The sequence below is a fragment of the Aotus nancymaae genome, unplaced genomic scaffold (assembly GCF_030222135.1).
Source record: "Aotus nancymaae isolate 86718 unplaced genomic scaffold, 86718_ANA_hifiasm-v0.15.2.pri h1tg000131l, whole genome shotgun sequence".
Lineage (NCBI taxonomy): Eukaryota > Metazoa > Chordata > Mammalia > Primates > Aotidae > Aotus > Aotus nancymaae.
The window spans coordinates 11,228,029-11,245,267 of record NW_026988546.1 but is presented as its reverse complement, the minus strand read 5'-3'; the positions used below and the strand labels follow the sequence as shown (position 1 = coordinate 11,245,267).

Here is a 17,239-nt window from a genome sequence, read left to right as displayed (position 1 = left end):
TTCAGCATTTTTCAGAACAAAATTACACTTAAAAAACCTAGGTCAGGCACAGTGGCTCATGCCAGTAATCCTAGTGCTGTGGGAGGCGGACGTGGAAGGATAAGGCCAGGTGTTATAAACCAGCCTGGGCGACATGCTTTGTCACCCAGGCTGGAGTACAAAATAAACAAACAAATAAAAAACGTAGATCAAACATCAGTGTGCCCATTTAGCAAACTTTTTTTTGTTTTAACCAGATCTCTCCCCACACAGCCCCTTCCTTCACTGCAGGGAAAAAAAGTAGACTTTTCTTTTATTAATAGACAGGACCTCACTCTGTTGCTCAGGCTGGAGTGCAGTGGCACAATCACGCTCACTGCAGCCTTAACCTCCCAGGCTCAAGTAATCCTCCCACCACAGTGTCAGGAGTAGCTGGGACTATAAGGTCACATCACCACACCCAGCAATTTTTTTTTTTTTTTTGTAGAGACAAGGGTCTCACCATGTTGCACAGGTTGGTCTCGAACTCCTGAGCTCACATGATCCTCCTGTCTTGCTCTACCAGTATTGGGATTACACACATGAGCCTTAATAAGTGATACTGCAACTGACTGCCATTTGGAAAAGGACACAACTGAAATCCAAACTTTACAACATACAGCAGAGTAAATTCCAAATGAGTGAAAGGGCTAAATATACACAATAAAAACAAATGAATACTCACATACCACATGGGTGAATTCTTTTCTAGCTAAGAAATGGGAAAGTGTTTCATAACTATGATTCAAAATTTTAAGTAAATTTTTAAAAAAGACTGACCAATTAAACTATATTTTTAAAAGAAAAATATGACTCATAATAAGATAAGTGCAATTAAAACTCCTGAGAGAACACTTTTCATCTAATAGGACTAGCAAAAGTTCAGAAGTCTGACAGCACACAGTTGGCAACTCCACCTTGCTAAGGGGAGTGCCGAGTTCTATAATCTCTTCAGCGAGAAGGTGGGGGCTTTCTAACAAAACTACATATATATTTCCCTAGTAATCTGACTTTGACAAATTTACCCAGAAGATACACCCCATGAATATAAAAGAACATAAGCACGTTATTCACTGAATTATGAGAACAAAATATTGAAAACAACCAAAGTCCCATACATATGAGGTTGGCTGAATAAATGAGGCGCATCTGTGCAATCAAGTACTATAGAGCTGTAAAACAGAGAGAGAAAAGCCAAGATGCAAAAGAAATGTACCTAGAATGCTGCTTTGGTGTATGAAATAGAAAAAGAAAAGGCATACAAATATAGGAGGAGAATATACATAAGCTTCTTTTTGCAAACATAAACACAAGAAAGATAAGTAGAAACCAATAAAAATCATCTCTCAAGGGCTGGGTGGGAGCAGAGGGAGAAGCATAGGGATGAGGGCAAATTCCTCTGGGCATCCTTTGTATAGTTAAGCTCTGAAACATGTAAATGTTTACATATTAAAGAATATTTCCAAAGAAACTCTAAAAATATAACCAGAAGCAAATAAATATAATTTCTAATGACAATAATTGCAAAGAAATCTTCATCTTTACTTGGTAGGCTTACGGTCAGTCATAACACTGATGTTATAATTCCGAAATATTTTATGTATACTGCATCATAAAGCAAATAAGTAAATATATTAATTTTATGGAGACCAATATTTTATTGTAGAAGAGATACAAACGCAAAAAGGAAAACCCTATAATGTTAAGTAATAAACTAGTATCTTTAAAAAGTATTTTCTGTAATATTCCAAAAATATTATTTCCTAATTCTGTTCCTTGCAAAGCATAAAGCAATGGAACTTTAGGAGCAACAGGAGGGTCAACTGGATTCTACATACAGTTTCCCAGTATAAGGAACGAAGTACCTTGGAGAAATGGCTGATTCTAGGCATAAGGCAGACAAAGCACAAAATGAGTCTGAGACATTCTCACTATCTCTTTCTGGAGATGGTGAGATCCCATCTCAACAACAACAAAAAAATTTTAAGAGGTGGGGTGGCACATGACCGTAGTCCCAGGTACTCAGGAAGCTGAAGCAAGAGGATCGCTTGAGCCCAGGAGTTCAATGCTGCAGTGAGCTATGACAGTACCACCACACTATAGCCTAGGTGATGGAGCAAGACCCTGTCTCTAAAAATAAAAGAATAATGATAATACTTCACAACACACTCAATATGTGACACGCACATTCATGTGCACACACGTGTACACACACACAAACACACACACACACTCTAGGGAGGAGGGACAAGAAGAAAAAGAAAGCTACTTTACAGAACAATGTGTTATAAAAGTAAAAGGAATGACAGAAGTAGAAAATCACCATTTTACAACTTCCAAATTAACCTTCAATTTCAGGCAAGGATCACCAACAAATGTGAAAGCCACTGGCTTTACCAGAGAACAGAAAATTCACATGAACTCAAAATATTACCCTATAGATTGGTTACAAAAGGAAAAGATCACTTTTACAATAAAGAGGTCTAGTGGTCACCACTGTAACCAGGGGATCTGTCATCATCAACAGTACCTCTTAGACTTTGTGGGTGCAATGAGAAGTATACAATATCACCTACATCATATCCTCTAGATATTCTAAATCAATCATGAGAAAGCAAGCAGAAAGCCAGGATGTGACATGATTGTACAAGATAAATGGCCTGAATTCTATAAAACAACTACTCAGCTATAAAGGCATTTTGGGGAAAACAGGAAATTTTCAAGAAAACTATATATATGGCATATAGAATTATTATAATTGTATCAAGATGTGATAATGATATTGTGGGAGATAATGGTATGAAGAATGAATGTATGCATTTAGGGGTTAAGTACATGCTGATGTATTTAGGGACTAAGTTTATCATGTGCAATTTTCAATGGATCAATAAAAAATGTTTTACATATACAAAGAGACAAAAAAAATGTGGCAAAATGTTAAAATCTGGCAAATCTATGTGAGGGGGGTATGTGTTAATATTTATTCAATGAATATTCAACTTTTCTGGAAATGTGAAAAGTTTCAAAACAAAAAGGTGAGAAAAATGTTAAACATTTAAAAATAAATAAGATTTTCCCAAATGCAACCTGTCTCAGCAAAGCCAACACTAGCCTACAACCTACAGCACTTGTGGGCCATGCAGACCTCAGGCCTTGTTGTCAGTCATACAGGGCAGCCGAGGTTAGTCGGGATCTTAGCAAAGGGACTACTGAAGCCAGGGTCTGGATCAGAACACTAGACGGCGTGGAAGACTAAGCACAATTCTTCAACTTAGGGTAAACACACTGTAACCACAAAGGAGACAATCCAACTGAATTTCAAGCTGTCATCGGCATCATTGCCAAATATGAAAATTACTGTTAACTTAGGTGACCAATGAATAGAATCCTAGAGGGAAATGAAAATTGAAGAATTCCAACCTATAGTTGGATTTGTCATGAAGACTAAGACAGAAAAGTCATGAGGAAGCTAATTGGTGGAAACTGAAAACAAAGCATTGATTGCAAAGGATGTCTAGGACTTAAAGGCAATCTCTCTTTTAAAGAGATGAAAATAAGCCAACAAAGAATTTGCTAGAAGTCTTCTGAAAGTATCAGAAAATGTGGCTTTGCCTTTAAAAATTTTTCTCAGCTAAAAGTAAATTAATACACACTTATTAATTTATAATCCCTCACTATATTAGGTACTATACCAAATACTATGGCAAAGGTCCATAGAGCAAAAGATATGTCAGATAAAAAGCAATATTGCAAATTCAGTGAAAACAATGAAAAACAAAGGATGAAAGAAAAACCAACAAAAGAAGGAATAGGAAATAAAAGAAGTCAGTTGTTTTTAAACTAAATAACAAAACACACAAAACAGAAAAGACACATTCCTGGCACGCTGTTAGTATGCACGGAATAGTACTAACATGACCTAACCTCTTACTTCCATTTATCTCCTATGGGCATTCTATGCAGACTTTTTTCTTTTTCTTTTTACAGATTCTGAAGCAAACAAAGGACTACCTGGCTACTAGGAAAAAAATAATTTTGTTGCTTTCTGTTTCTGCTTAACTTCCAGTTAGCACACAGTTGTTAAAACACAAGTAGAGCCTACGGCCATACCACCCTGAACGTGCCCGATCTCGTCAGATCTCGGAAGCAAAGCAGGGTCGGGCCTGGTTAGTACTTAGATGGGAGACTGCCTGGGAAAACCGGGTGCCATAGGCTAAAAAAAAACAAACAAAAAAAACACAAGTAGATGAATATACTTTTGAGATAAACAGCAAATATATATAACAAGAGAATCTTGAGTATTAGTACTGAATCGAAAAGCCTATAGATTTGTTTTGGGCAGAGTATTATATGCTGTAAAACAGGAAAATCTTTACTTTCTCTACACACTGCAGAGTTCAAAAGAAAGGGAGCGGTGGACATGAAAACATGATGAAAGTGTAAATAATAACATAATCCTCATTGTGTCTTATTATAACCATAAGACTTTTCAAATACTACCACTCCCAGTGATTCTGATGTACAAGGATATCAACTTTATCTAGCTGCTGTGAGGATTTAAAAGGTATTTATAAAAGTACAACACAGTAGTCATTCAAGAAATATTAATTAACTACACAAAAGTTTTCAGTTTATGTAAAGCACATGATTTCCCATATTATTTTATGACATAAAATAGCATCCATTCATGAGCTCTATTTTACAGACCAAGAAGCAGCAGTTAAGTAGCTTGCCCAAGATTACACTAAAATGAATGGCAAAGCCAGAATCTGAACCTTCTGAAATTTAATTTCATAACATATTCTTCTTTGCCCATAACAGGGAACCAATCTACTTCTCTCAGATAAGAGTTTCACTTCTTCACTGACATCAAGGACATCTAGCTATTCAGTAGTAAAATTAGGAGAAAAAGCCAAATGTGATTATAGAGAAAGAAATGAGTATTTACCTAAATAAATTTTATTCAACAAATATTTATCCCACCTGAGTTTTAGGCACTCTGCTAGTTTAGAAAGATAAATATTAAGATATGGCTCCTGACATCATTCTATCAGTAGAGACAGATGCATATGCAGTCTCAAATACGGGGGCTGCTATAATATTACACATAAAAGATTACAAGGTAATGAAATAATATACACAAGACCTATGATAGACTTACAGGTTACACAGAGTGTACAAAGGAGAGAGGTCATCTACTCTTTTCAGTGATACTTTACATCTGTCTGTTTTTACCAGTCATTTCTTCCTTTCTAAACAAATGCCTTTGCACATTGTTTGTCTGCCTGGAATATTGTTGTTCTATTTCTCCACTTAACACATGCCTGTTTGTCTTTCAAGACATAGATCAAATGTAGCCCTGCCTGGAAGCCCTCCCTATTCCACTGGTCTCTCCATTACTTCTCTTGGTGCCACCTCGGTCAAACAGAGAACAAGCCTCTTTTAAGGTCCACACCGTCTGGCCATTCCATTCTCTCCCCATCCTTGTCACTGCCTTCAGCTTCGACACTGCTCACAGCACTCACCAAGTGCTGAGGCTGAGCTTTCTCCTTTCCATACCAGTGATGCCACATTTGTGAGCAACCTCAAGGATCATGTGAAGTACCCATCTAAACAAGACTGTGCTCCTGGTGGTACCCAGGCCCATAAACAACTCCATTCTCACTCACATTCCTGTCCTGAGAAGGATCTACCCACTCCCTGAAGTATCCACTGCTTTATTCCACAGATTTCAATCTGGCCTAACCATAATTCCGGTCCTGCGGTTACTTTGTCAGGGGTCACTGAGGCCTTTTTTTCAAATCCTGTGACCTGCTTTCAGGTCTCATCTGTAAAAGGCTGCTACCTCGCTTCCTTCTTCCAGCCACATTCCCTCCTACCTTTCTGCAAGTTTCCTCTTGGTCTCTTCTCAACCCTCTGCTCATCCCTTAAGTGCTGTTTCCTCAGAGTTCCATCTTTGATTCTCTTCCTTTCAAGCAAATTTATGTAGGGAGAGAGCCCAAATCTATTTCTGTAGCTCCGAACTATTTGTCAACTGCCTTAGGGACTTTTCCATTGATATATCCACACAGCACACCCAAAACTATTCCTCAAATAACTTGTTTTGTTTTCTACCAGTTCTTCTTTCTCCCATGCCCTGTTACCAAATCTTTGATTTTACCTTGATTGTGTCTATAGGTGTGTTTTTGAAGGCAAAGGACTTTGTCTTAGTCAATAATTTCTCACTCCAGAATTAGAACATAGCAGATACTCAAAGAATAAATCAACAACCAAATGGATTTCAGGGCCCCTGAGGGAACCAACTATAAAAACTATTTTATAGACAACTAGGAAAATGTAAATACACACGCAGAGATAAAATTTTCCACCTCTTGCTATAGTCTATATTCAGATTAATTTGCTTAGATGTGTTAATAATATTGTGGTTATATAGGCAAATGTCCTAATTTTTTGAAGTTGTATTTAGGAATGAAGAATCATGATATTTGTATTTTACTTTAAAATAAAACAGTGGGCCGGTTGCGGTGGCCCACGCCTGTAATCCCAGCACTTTGGGAGGCCGAGGGAGGCAGATCACCTGAGGTCAGGAGTTGAGACCAGCCTGGCCAACATGGTAAAACCCCGTCTCTACTAAAAATAAAAAAATCAGCCAGGAGTGGTGGTGGACACCTGTAATCCCAGATACTCTGGAGGCTGACGCAGGAGAACAGTTTGAACCCAGGAGGCAGAGGTTGCAGTGAGCCAAGATTGCACTACTGTACTCCAGCTTGGGCGACAGAACAAGACTCTGCCAAAAAAAAAAAAAAAAGAACCAGCCAAAAACATATAGTTGAAGCAAATACAGCAAAATGCTAAAAAGTTAATCCAGGTGACAGTCATATGGGTATGCACTGTAGAATTTCTCTTTTTCTGTATGAATGAAGTTCTTCATAAGAAAAAGTATACAAATTAGTATTTACTGCTATTGCTAGTAGAGTGTTTTGATGTTTCTCAATTCTGGTTCCAACATCCATGCAATATACATATTAATACATTAAATAAATATGTATACACATACAAGTCATACAAACCTTTTGTTTTTCTATAATTTGTGATCGTTTTAATACACTTTTTGTTTATTTTTTAGAGACTGGGTCTTACTGTGTTGCCCAGGAGAGCAGATGTGATCATGTCGCACACAGCCTTGACTCCCGAGCTCAAGAAATCCTCCTGCCTCAGACTCCCAAGGAGCCGAGACTACAGCATGTGCCGTGGCACCTGGCCCATTGCTATTTCATTCTGATAAAATCAACCATGTTCTATACTTCTAAATTTCTATTTTCTCTTTTGTAGTATTTTTGAACTGTTTTCAAAGCCAATTCTTCAGGTGTTTTGAATTGTTTCAATGAAAGACAAAATAGAAACCACAAACCAATATTACTTATACTTCCAAGTATTCTCTTTCCTGTAAGTAACACAAAGCAAAAATTGTAAATTTTTACTTGAGAAGAAATGAAGGAGCAATCCTAACATGTCCAGTAGAATTTCCCTTGATAATGGAAATATTCTATAATCTGTGCTGTCCAAAATGACAGCCAGTAGCCTATGTGGCTACTACGCCCACTGACACGTGGCTGGTGCAACTGAGGAAGTTAATTTTCATTTTATTTACTATCAATTTCATTTTATTTACTGTCAACTAATTTTAATTGTGCAATTCAGCAATGTACTAATGTTATTGAGGTGTATTTCAGCAAGGTTTTAAAAACTTCATTAAACTGTTAAAAGGTTAAATTCTGTAATGCAATGTTATTGATCTAAATTAACAAACACATCTGAGGTGGGCGGATCACGAGGTCAAGAGATGGAGACCATCCTGGCCAACATGGTGAAACCCCATCTCTACTAAAAATACAAAAATTAGCTGGGCGAGGTGACGCACGCCTGCAGTCCCAGCTACTCGGGAGACTGAGTCAGGAGAACTGCTTGAACCCGGGAGGCGGAGTTTGCAGTGAGCCGAGATTGCACCACTGCACTCTAGCCTGGTGCCTGGCGACACAGCAAGACTCTGTCTCAAAAAAAAAAAAACCAACAAAAAAACCCAAGACAGAATATTAACAACCAAGTAGTCTCTGAATAGAGGATTTCTACAACAAAGCTAGTAATAATGGCCATTCCTAACTTTCTCTCCTGTGAAGTTAAAGGCTGGAAACAGTGTTTCAGTATCCAGTTCCTTGAGGGCTTGGATGGGTAACTCCATATCATGACAACCAGCTGTAAGGCTGCATTTCCTGACATCTCTTAATACTACAGAGGCCTTCTGCTACTAAGCGTGACAGACTGACTGTCCTCTCTTAAAGAGCCTAGGCGACAGTGTAAGACTTCAACTCAAAAAAAAAAAAAGAACTGAATTTAGGTACCCTATTTCATTCAGACTGGACTTCAAAGTTGGGTGTGTGTGTGGAAATATTTACATACAGGAAGCAGCAGGAAAATGTAAGAGAGAGAGAGAGAGACAGAGAGAGTGTGTGTATGTGTGTGTGTATGACATAAATGTGCATATGGAGTAAAAATGAGAGTAATATTACAAACGCCTTCACTTTCCCAATCAGCCTTCTTGTAGTCTGTATTCATTCAGAGGTCCTTATGGATCAGCTCCAGTTTTCCCCCTATGCTTTGTTGTTCATTTCCACAGTTAATCTTAACTTGCTACTAGAAAGAAAAATATGTAAATATCAAGTTGTGACAAATACTGAAAACCTTCTCTGCTTGTTTTTGCAGTTTCTTTCTCCTAGAAACAAATCTTAAGCAAGAAAAACCAACAAAGCCAAATGACAAACACAGACCTCTATCTTATGTCCTAGGAAGGTCCACCTGAAGGAATAATGTCCTCTCTAAGTGCCCACATGGACAGTATCTTACTTGCAACGTGCCCCCCCAGGGAATACTGTTCCCAAGGCTCCTCCTCCCAGGTAGTGCAACTTTCAGTCCAGTTCCGAAATAACTCTTCCTCATCACCATTCTAAAAGCAGGGATGGTGGGGAGGAATGGGGCACTATCATCTTTCTCTCCAAACCTGCTGCTGGTAATTATGCACTATTAGAAATTCTATGTGTCGGAAAAGCATCAAAATGCATCTGCTGCAGTCTGCATTTCAGCTCCAGGCACAATCTTACTAGCACTGTCTTGCTGAAGTTACTGCTGTCTCTTGTCACTGGAGGTTCTGCCTCGGGTATGACAAAGCTCACCCCATATCATCCCTGTAGAGGGAGCAAGGCCCACCCAGGGAGCACAATACCTTTCCAGCTTTCTTCCTCTCAGATTGCCTTCCCACCCCACAAGGCCCAATGTTAAGATTTCAACTTCTTTGACCAATAATGTTGCAGGCCTAATTCAAAGCCAGGCTATGTGAAACCAGCTCAGTGCCACACATTGACTGTTTTAGTTTTGCCTGCCTGTAAGGTGGTCTACTAGGGCATTATAACTTGAAGTTTATTTCAGCAGAAAGACATTTGCCCAAGCCCTTCCAATACGATATTTAACTTTTAATCTCTGCTCTTACCCCTACTAGTTTGCCCTTTGACTTACTCAATCAGTTTCTCTCCAAAGCCAATGGCTCAAGAGACTTTCCCAAGCGCTCCTCAAAAGCCTTTGCCCCATATTGAGAAAACACTGCATTGAAGATAAAGTCTTCCATGAGCTGATCTCCTGAGTCCTTGGAGCTTTCCAAAACACACAACAGTGGCCAGAGTGCAGTGGCTCAAGCCTATAAAATCCCAGCACTCTGGGGGCTGAGACGGGCAGATCACCTGAAGTCAGGAGTTCGAGACCTGCCTTGCCAACATGATGAAACCCTGTCTCTACTAAAGACACAAAAATTAGTCGGGCATGGTGGCACTGCCTGTAAAGCAGGAGAACCACTGGAACCCAGGAGGTGGAGGTTGCAGTGAGTTGAGCTCACATCACTGCACTCCAGCCTGGGCAAAAGGGCAAGATTCTGTCTCAAAAAACCGAAAACAAACAATTGTAATTTCCCAATCCAACGTAAAGCATTAAGCTTAAAATAAAATTAACACTAAGGAAGATATTTCAAATAAAATAACTATAAAGAATAAGTAACAAAAATGTTTAGGGTAGAAGGGCTACTTCCAAAAAATTTTCAATTAGGGCAAAGATGTGGTTGGGAAAGGTTCAGAAATATAAGAAAACAAAATGAGAAACACAAAGGCAAAGAAAATGTTAGAATACTTCAAGGTCTTTAAGCCAACCAGAAAATCACTGGGGGAAGGTGGTGAGGGAAATACCCTCTGTTAATGTTAACCTATCTGTTCACTGTCAATGTTCACTGGCCCCAGAATGTGTGTGGCACTTACTAGGCACTAGAAAAAAAGTGCCAACAAGTGGTTTAGGTTCCCAAATATCTTACAATTAAAGGAAAATTGGGATTTCACATCCAAATTGTGATTTGACCGACTTGGACAAGCTTACCAATCATGACAGAATTAACCGAAATTTTGTAATTATCTGAAATAAACACTTTTTCACTTCTAAACAACATCCATGAAAACTTCTTATTTAAACTAAGGAATACCCAATCCTTCCTCAAATAAAAAAAAAATCCCCACAAAAAATGAAAAACATGTATCAATTGGGACTCAGTTAATGGTTTCTCCATAAGCTTCAAAACAATCCTGCTAGCCAGGTATTTGTGTTTGATTTAGCATTAGCGTTTCAAAACCTTTTCCCAGTCTAAGAACCAGATTTTCTGGTGCCTCTAGTAAACACACGAGTACTCAAACATCCTCACCATCCATGTTCATATATCTCAACTACATACAAAAATCATTGCCTTATTCCCTGATTTAAGGTTGCTGATGCCCTAATCTTTCATTTTTAAATTCACTCAGAAGATCTGCCACAGGAATAGCAAACAAAAGGCATTTTCCCAAAATAAGTTCTAGCTTAAAATTTCCCATATTCAATTCTAAGACTAGTATGAAATTTAACTTGGCAAAGTTGTTAGGTGTTTTAAACTAATGCTACACTTTAAGAAATTGTTACACATACAGTTTAGGTTCAACGGTTGGTTGGTCACCCAAAAAAACACAAAACAAAAGCAAAGACCTATACTTAATGTGAATCCAAAACAAAAAAGTGCTGACAGAAAAGAAAGAAAAGAATGTAAATTTAAAAATTTAATCCAAATAGAAATGGAGTAAGGTAATCCTCATTAGTAAACATGTGTCTTCCATTTTTGGGTTTTAACTAGAATACTGGTATTCAACAGTTCCCTAAAATGAAGGCAAAGTATCTGAGTACATTCTTAGGCTTAAGTCAAAGTATAAAAGGATTGCAGACTCAACCCAGAAGCACTGGGTCAGGAATGCAATCTCTATTAATTAGGTATCCCAGCTGGGCAGTGGGTCTGCAGCTGTTAACTTGATCAATGACTTACCTAAATGTCATCTCTACTGATTCGCTTATAAATTACCAGCAAGTGAGACTAATGTACAGGTGCTAATTTATTTAAACTGTTCTCTACAGTTTTACATAGCTTTATAAACTGCATCTGGCACCTAATGTTAGCTGTCAGTTGTACTTAGACATGCCTGTCCTAACGACTCTGTTCATTAGAAGTGAGCACAAATTATGAAATATTGTGAAAAATGATACATCAAATAGAATGGGCACAGCAAATCAATTAGAGAAACTTCATACAGCATATTCACACTTAGGAGAATAAAACATTCTGGTTTCAGAATGAGGTCTATAATACCAATTAAAAAGTAATCGGTAGATTCAGCAGGGCTATATATCAATTTGCTGGCTTTTTTCCTAAAATTCTATAGTAATGTAGAACTTAACTTTTAATTCCCAAATAAAGACATTAGTAAATGTAAGTGCAAGTCTGTATTCATAATATTTAATATAACTGAAAGGTCTTCAACCTAAACTTTATAACTGCATGCTTAATTGAAAAAGGAAAATGTAAATATCATTGGTCCTCAACTTTTTGGTGTTTACAGTATGATTTTGAGTAAAAGAATTTTTGATGGTACACATGACAGGATTAAGAAACTTCACCAAACAGGTTAGCAATCATTGTTACCCCACGTCTGCTCTAGCAGAAGGAGGTGTTACGAAGTCTATTAAATTCCACTGGCACTGGCTGCTCTCTTCACCTAGCTATTCTTTAGTCTTGGGGTCAATAAGGAAAACTGTTTCTGCTGCCTCTGTTACACACTCATGGGCTTAGTTCTTCAGTTTCCATACACCCCAATCTTCTTTACACCAAAAAACAAGACTCATTCAGCTCAAGGTTCCATCTGACAGATTCCTCCTAACAGTTCCATATACTGTTACAGCAAAAATAATTTTTACACACTGATCAACATTTGGCAGTAACCTGTGAAAGACTTATGAAACGGGAGTTGAGGATAACAGCATTAAGATCTATTCGCAAAATATTTAGCCTGCATCTAAAGTACTTTCAGCCTAACACCATATACATTACTAATTTTGTTAGAGTCTACCTGTTTTTCCTCTTGTTAGAGCTTCTAAAGGTTATTAGTAGTACCGTCATGGTTCAGTGGGTAAGAACAATAGCTAGTTTATTTTGTTTCAATATAATTTTAAAACTGGGCAAAAATTAAACTATTTTGAAATGAAGAAAATCTATACCTGCCAATGACTAATTTCTTTTTAGTGACAGTACTTTACTTTTTCACCAATAAAAATAATACTTTTCTTGTAAATGTAATAAAAAGATTGAACACCAAATAGAGCAAAGTAATTTTGGAAGAAAAATTCTGAAATATATAGAATCCTGTAGCCTTAACAATAATGATAAATCTTCTAAGTGATATAACTTTAAAATAAGTACCAACAGTGATAAGCAGAATTATTTTTACTCAAAAATTTTATCCATCATATTCCTTTTACCAACTCACACTGTATTCTTTAATAAGCCTTAAGGAACCACTGGCATATTAGATTAGCTAGGTATAATTTTCACACATAAATTATATATGCTATATTCAGTGAGGCTAGATTTCTATTCAAACTTAACCCTCTGAAGTAAAGTTGTAAAACTAGAAATCAATGAAAAAGACCTATGAAGAGTTGCAACAGCTCACATAAATTCATGAATTTTATTAACTAGTAGGGGCACATAATTCCTAATTCAGAGTCCAATGGCTCTTGGTTTTAATTCACATGCCTAACAAGTTTAGTTATGCCAGAAGGTTGGAAGACAGGTGAGGGTGGCTAGAGGCAGACATAAGACGTCTTGACAGCAAGGGAGATGACAAGAATCAGTAATACAGCATAGCCAGGCCATTCATTGCAGGTACAGGCATTCTCTACGAGCTACAGTCAGGGGCTAACAACCACACTAAAAAGGAAAATCCTAAAGCACTGTAAGGTTAAATTATACTCACTATATCTTACTAAATAAGACTGGGGGAGACTGAAATTTATTTTAGAAAATGTTATCTAAAAAATTAATCTGAAAGTGTAGAAAGAACAATTTTTGGATAAAGACCTTGTAAAACCTTAGTATTTTTTTTTTTTTTTTTAATAGAAGACACCTATCCCATAAGGTTTTTACAAAGATAAAATGTGGCAATGCATATCAGGCTCCCAGATGGCATTTCACACATACATAGAAGGTTTTCAGTATGTGGTGGTAGTTTTCATTACAAGTAACACTTAAAAATAGGTTTCCCTTATCTGAAAAACTTTTGTGGATTATCTAATTTCCTGATCATACTAAATAATTAGAGAAAAGCTACTGTTCCTAGTCTTAGTTAATATATTAAAAGCCAAACATTTAAAAAGCATTATAACTTCTAAATATGTAACAGCAATTGGAATGGAAACTTAAAATATTTTCTTGATCTCAGATAAATTATTTTTGGATAAATTATAAAAATAATTTGGATAAATTATTTTTGTTTTCAAAAATAACCCATTGTTGCAGCATGGAAATGCTGTCTCATCAGCCACAGTGTCTCTTTCAGTTGATACATACTGCTGAACCACTTTTAAAAACAACAGTTTAAAAAACATAAAACAGGAAACCATGAGAATATAATTTTAATTATTTGGTAATGGTTGTCACTGTCCTTTTTTGCTTTTACATCTACTCAAGTGCCACAAAGGTGGGAGGGAGGTCCACTAAATTTAATAAAATTCAATGCCAAAAGGAGTCCAGTACATTTAATAAAATGCCACAAGAGTCAGTGAAGCCGATCTATCACTGGCAGCAAAGTCTAGCACAGCAGAATTATGCCACTGGTATCAAAGAAAATGGTTAACACTCACTTCCATATGGGCTTTTTAGATACCAAGCTAGGTGAGATAATATCAACCTACAGGAGATAAAGCAATCTCTCCTTTAGTCAATCAGTGATAAATCAATGTACCCAACAGTGTTTCAGATGATTCTTCCCAGCACTCATTCTCAGGTGGCATAGAAGACTTGTGTGACAAAGCAGAGAACTAGGGAATGATTCCAATGATGGCAGATGGTATTTATTACTGTTAATAGTAACAGGAATAATAACACACTGCATTAATGTCATGGTTTTTAGATATATCCTGAGGTAGGCAAGTGAGTATTATTATTTCATAGATAAGAAAATCAAGTAACAGAGAGCCCTGACTTGCTCAACGACACTACCTAGTGTCTCTCTACAAGGACTCTCCTAATCCCAGTTCCTGTATTTTTCTAAAAGATCATTTCAACTATAATGAATTTTTTTTAATAAAAAGACAGGAAAAAAATCAATCTAATAAAGTTGCCTACATGTTCTGCATTTATATTCCTAACAAGAAATTCAACCTCATTTTAGAAGAGTCTATATATTTTAAAGAAGCGATTGGTTGTTTTTTCATATTAATTCATGATTTGATTACTTAATTGGCTAAATCTAAAGGTAGATTTTTATAGTATTTTGTTAACACAATCACATAAGATGACATCAAGTTGCTTTTACCATATATACACACATATAGTTTTAAAAGTACAGAATACCTGCCACCACTTATCTTTACATAGTGATGTTAAATATCTCTTCTCTGAAAAATAATTATCTATTTTGAGAACCAGAACTAAATACATTCTTAAAAAATTTGCTTCTACACAGTTGAATGATAATGTATTCACTAAGCTATAGGATCCTTCTATATTTCTCTAAATATTAAAAAAATTCTCTACATAAAATCACCTGTTTGTATCTGTTATAAATACTTTAACAAAAATGTTTAAAAGATACTTTAATACATGGCTCAAATGCATTTCATAAATGGTCTTCACAGTCATTATTTTAGTAACTGGATAACTAGTATGGAAAAACTAGTTTCTAAAATATATAAAATAACTAATAGCTTAATCTGAATACGATAGTGCTTAATTTGTCTAAGTGAAAATTATAGTGAGCCTAGACTTTTAACTATGTAATTGAATTAAATAATAGACCATGGCTACTCTGTATAAATTAAATCCTCATGAAAATAATATTAACATCAAATACTCTGGGTAAACATCCAAACAATGAACAAACTACTCCAAACAATAAAATTCATGTTTAATACTTACACTGCAAAATGCTTATCCCTTCAGATAAAATTACAAAATTGTTGAATAATTCTGCTTCTTTCAGTAAGCTACATACAAATGCCCAGTGTACATCCAAAAAGGTAGTTAAGAGGGGCTGGGCATGGTGGCTCATGCCTTTAATCTCCCAGCACTTTGGGAGGCCACGGTCAGAGGATGGCTTAGTGCTAAGAGTTCCAGACCAGCCTGGCAACAACATAGGAAGACATCATCTTTATCAATCAAGGAGACAAACCAAAAAGGTAGTTAATAGTTGCTCAAAAACATCTCAGTAGTAAACTCAGTTGGGTAATGAAATCCTACTGCTGAGAACAGTCACTCAGGGACACATAAACTACAAAGAGAGAGGGAGGATCATTTTAAAAAGTAAGCTAGTTAACAAAAGCCCAGGCCCAGATGGCTTCACTGGTGAATTCAACCAAATACTTAAAGAAGAATTAATAAAAATTCTTGACAAACTCTTCCAAAAATAGAAGAGAGCACTTCCCAACTCATTCGATGAGGCCAGTATTACCAATACCAAAACCAGACAAACACTGTAAGAAAACTACAGACGAATATCAATTAAACATGAAAATCCTCAAGAAAATGCTAGCAAACCAAGCCCAGAAACATATAAAAGAGATTACATGCACCAAAGAAGTGGGGTTTATTCCATGAATGCAAGGTTGGTTTAACATATAAAAATCAATTTGTGTGATATATCATACCAATAGAAAAGCCAAAAGCCAAAAAAATCATCAAAAAGGAAGAGCATCTGACAATATCCAATATCATTGCATGATAAAAACATCAACCACAACAACAAAAAAGTTAAAAAAAAAAACTAGGTATGGAAAAAACTTACTGAATTTGATAGAGTATCCATGAAAAACCCACAGCCAACATCATATTTAATGGTGAATGACTGAACGCTTTACCCCAAGATCAGGAACAAACTTAGGATATCTACTCTTGCCATTTCTACTCAACAATGTTAGAGATTCTAGCCAAGGCAATTAGGTAAGGAAAAGAAATAAGAGTATCCAGATTAGAAAAAATGAAATAAAACTATTTCTATTTGCAGGTTAAATATCCTAGTTCTCATAGTTTTTAGTGGATTCTTTGGGATTCGTATATATGTAGGATACCCTGCTATACCCTTCTATATATGGGCTCTCCTGCTTTATTCTGTATTTAGAAAATCCTAAGGAGTCCACTAAAAACTATGAGAATTAGTTAAATTCAGCAAGGATGTAGATTCAAAATAAAAAATATACAAAAATAAATTGTATACACTTGCAATAAGAAACCGAAAATATCATAGAGAAAACAATTCTATTTATAATAGAAGTTTTTAAGACATTAATGATTAGATATAAATTTAACAAAAAAGTGCCAAATTTGATTCTGAAAACTACAAAACATCACTGAGAGAAATTAAAGAGAATCTGTATGAATAGAAGGACATCCCATCTTCAGAGATCAGAAGACTTAATTAAGATGGGAATACTCCCAAAATCTATCCAGAGATTCAGCACAATCCCTATCAAAATCTTAGGTGGCTCCTTGCAGGAACTGACAAACTAATCCTAAAGCTTCATATGAAAATTTGAGGAGGAGAGAACAGCCAAAATAATCTTC

General features: G+C 36.3%; 1 protein-coding gene and 1 non-coding gene across 2 annotated transcripts in view; one reads left to right on the top strand and one right to left on the bottom strand.

Annotated features, from left to right (window-relative positions):
• MRPS9 (mitochondrial ribosomal protein S9) overlaps window positions 1–17,239 on the bottom strand; it is a 60,699-nt gene that overhangs the window by 30,327 nt on the left and 13,133 nt on the right. The window lies entirely within an intron of this gene.
• On the top strand, window positions 4,115–4,233 carry LOC135272801 (5S ribosomal RNA). Its single transcript, XR_010340763.1, has one exon. It is a non-coding gene; the product is annotated as a 5S ribosomal RNA (ribosomal RNA).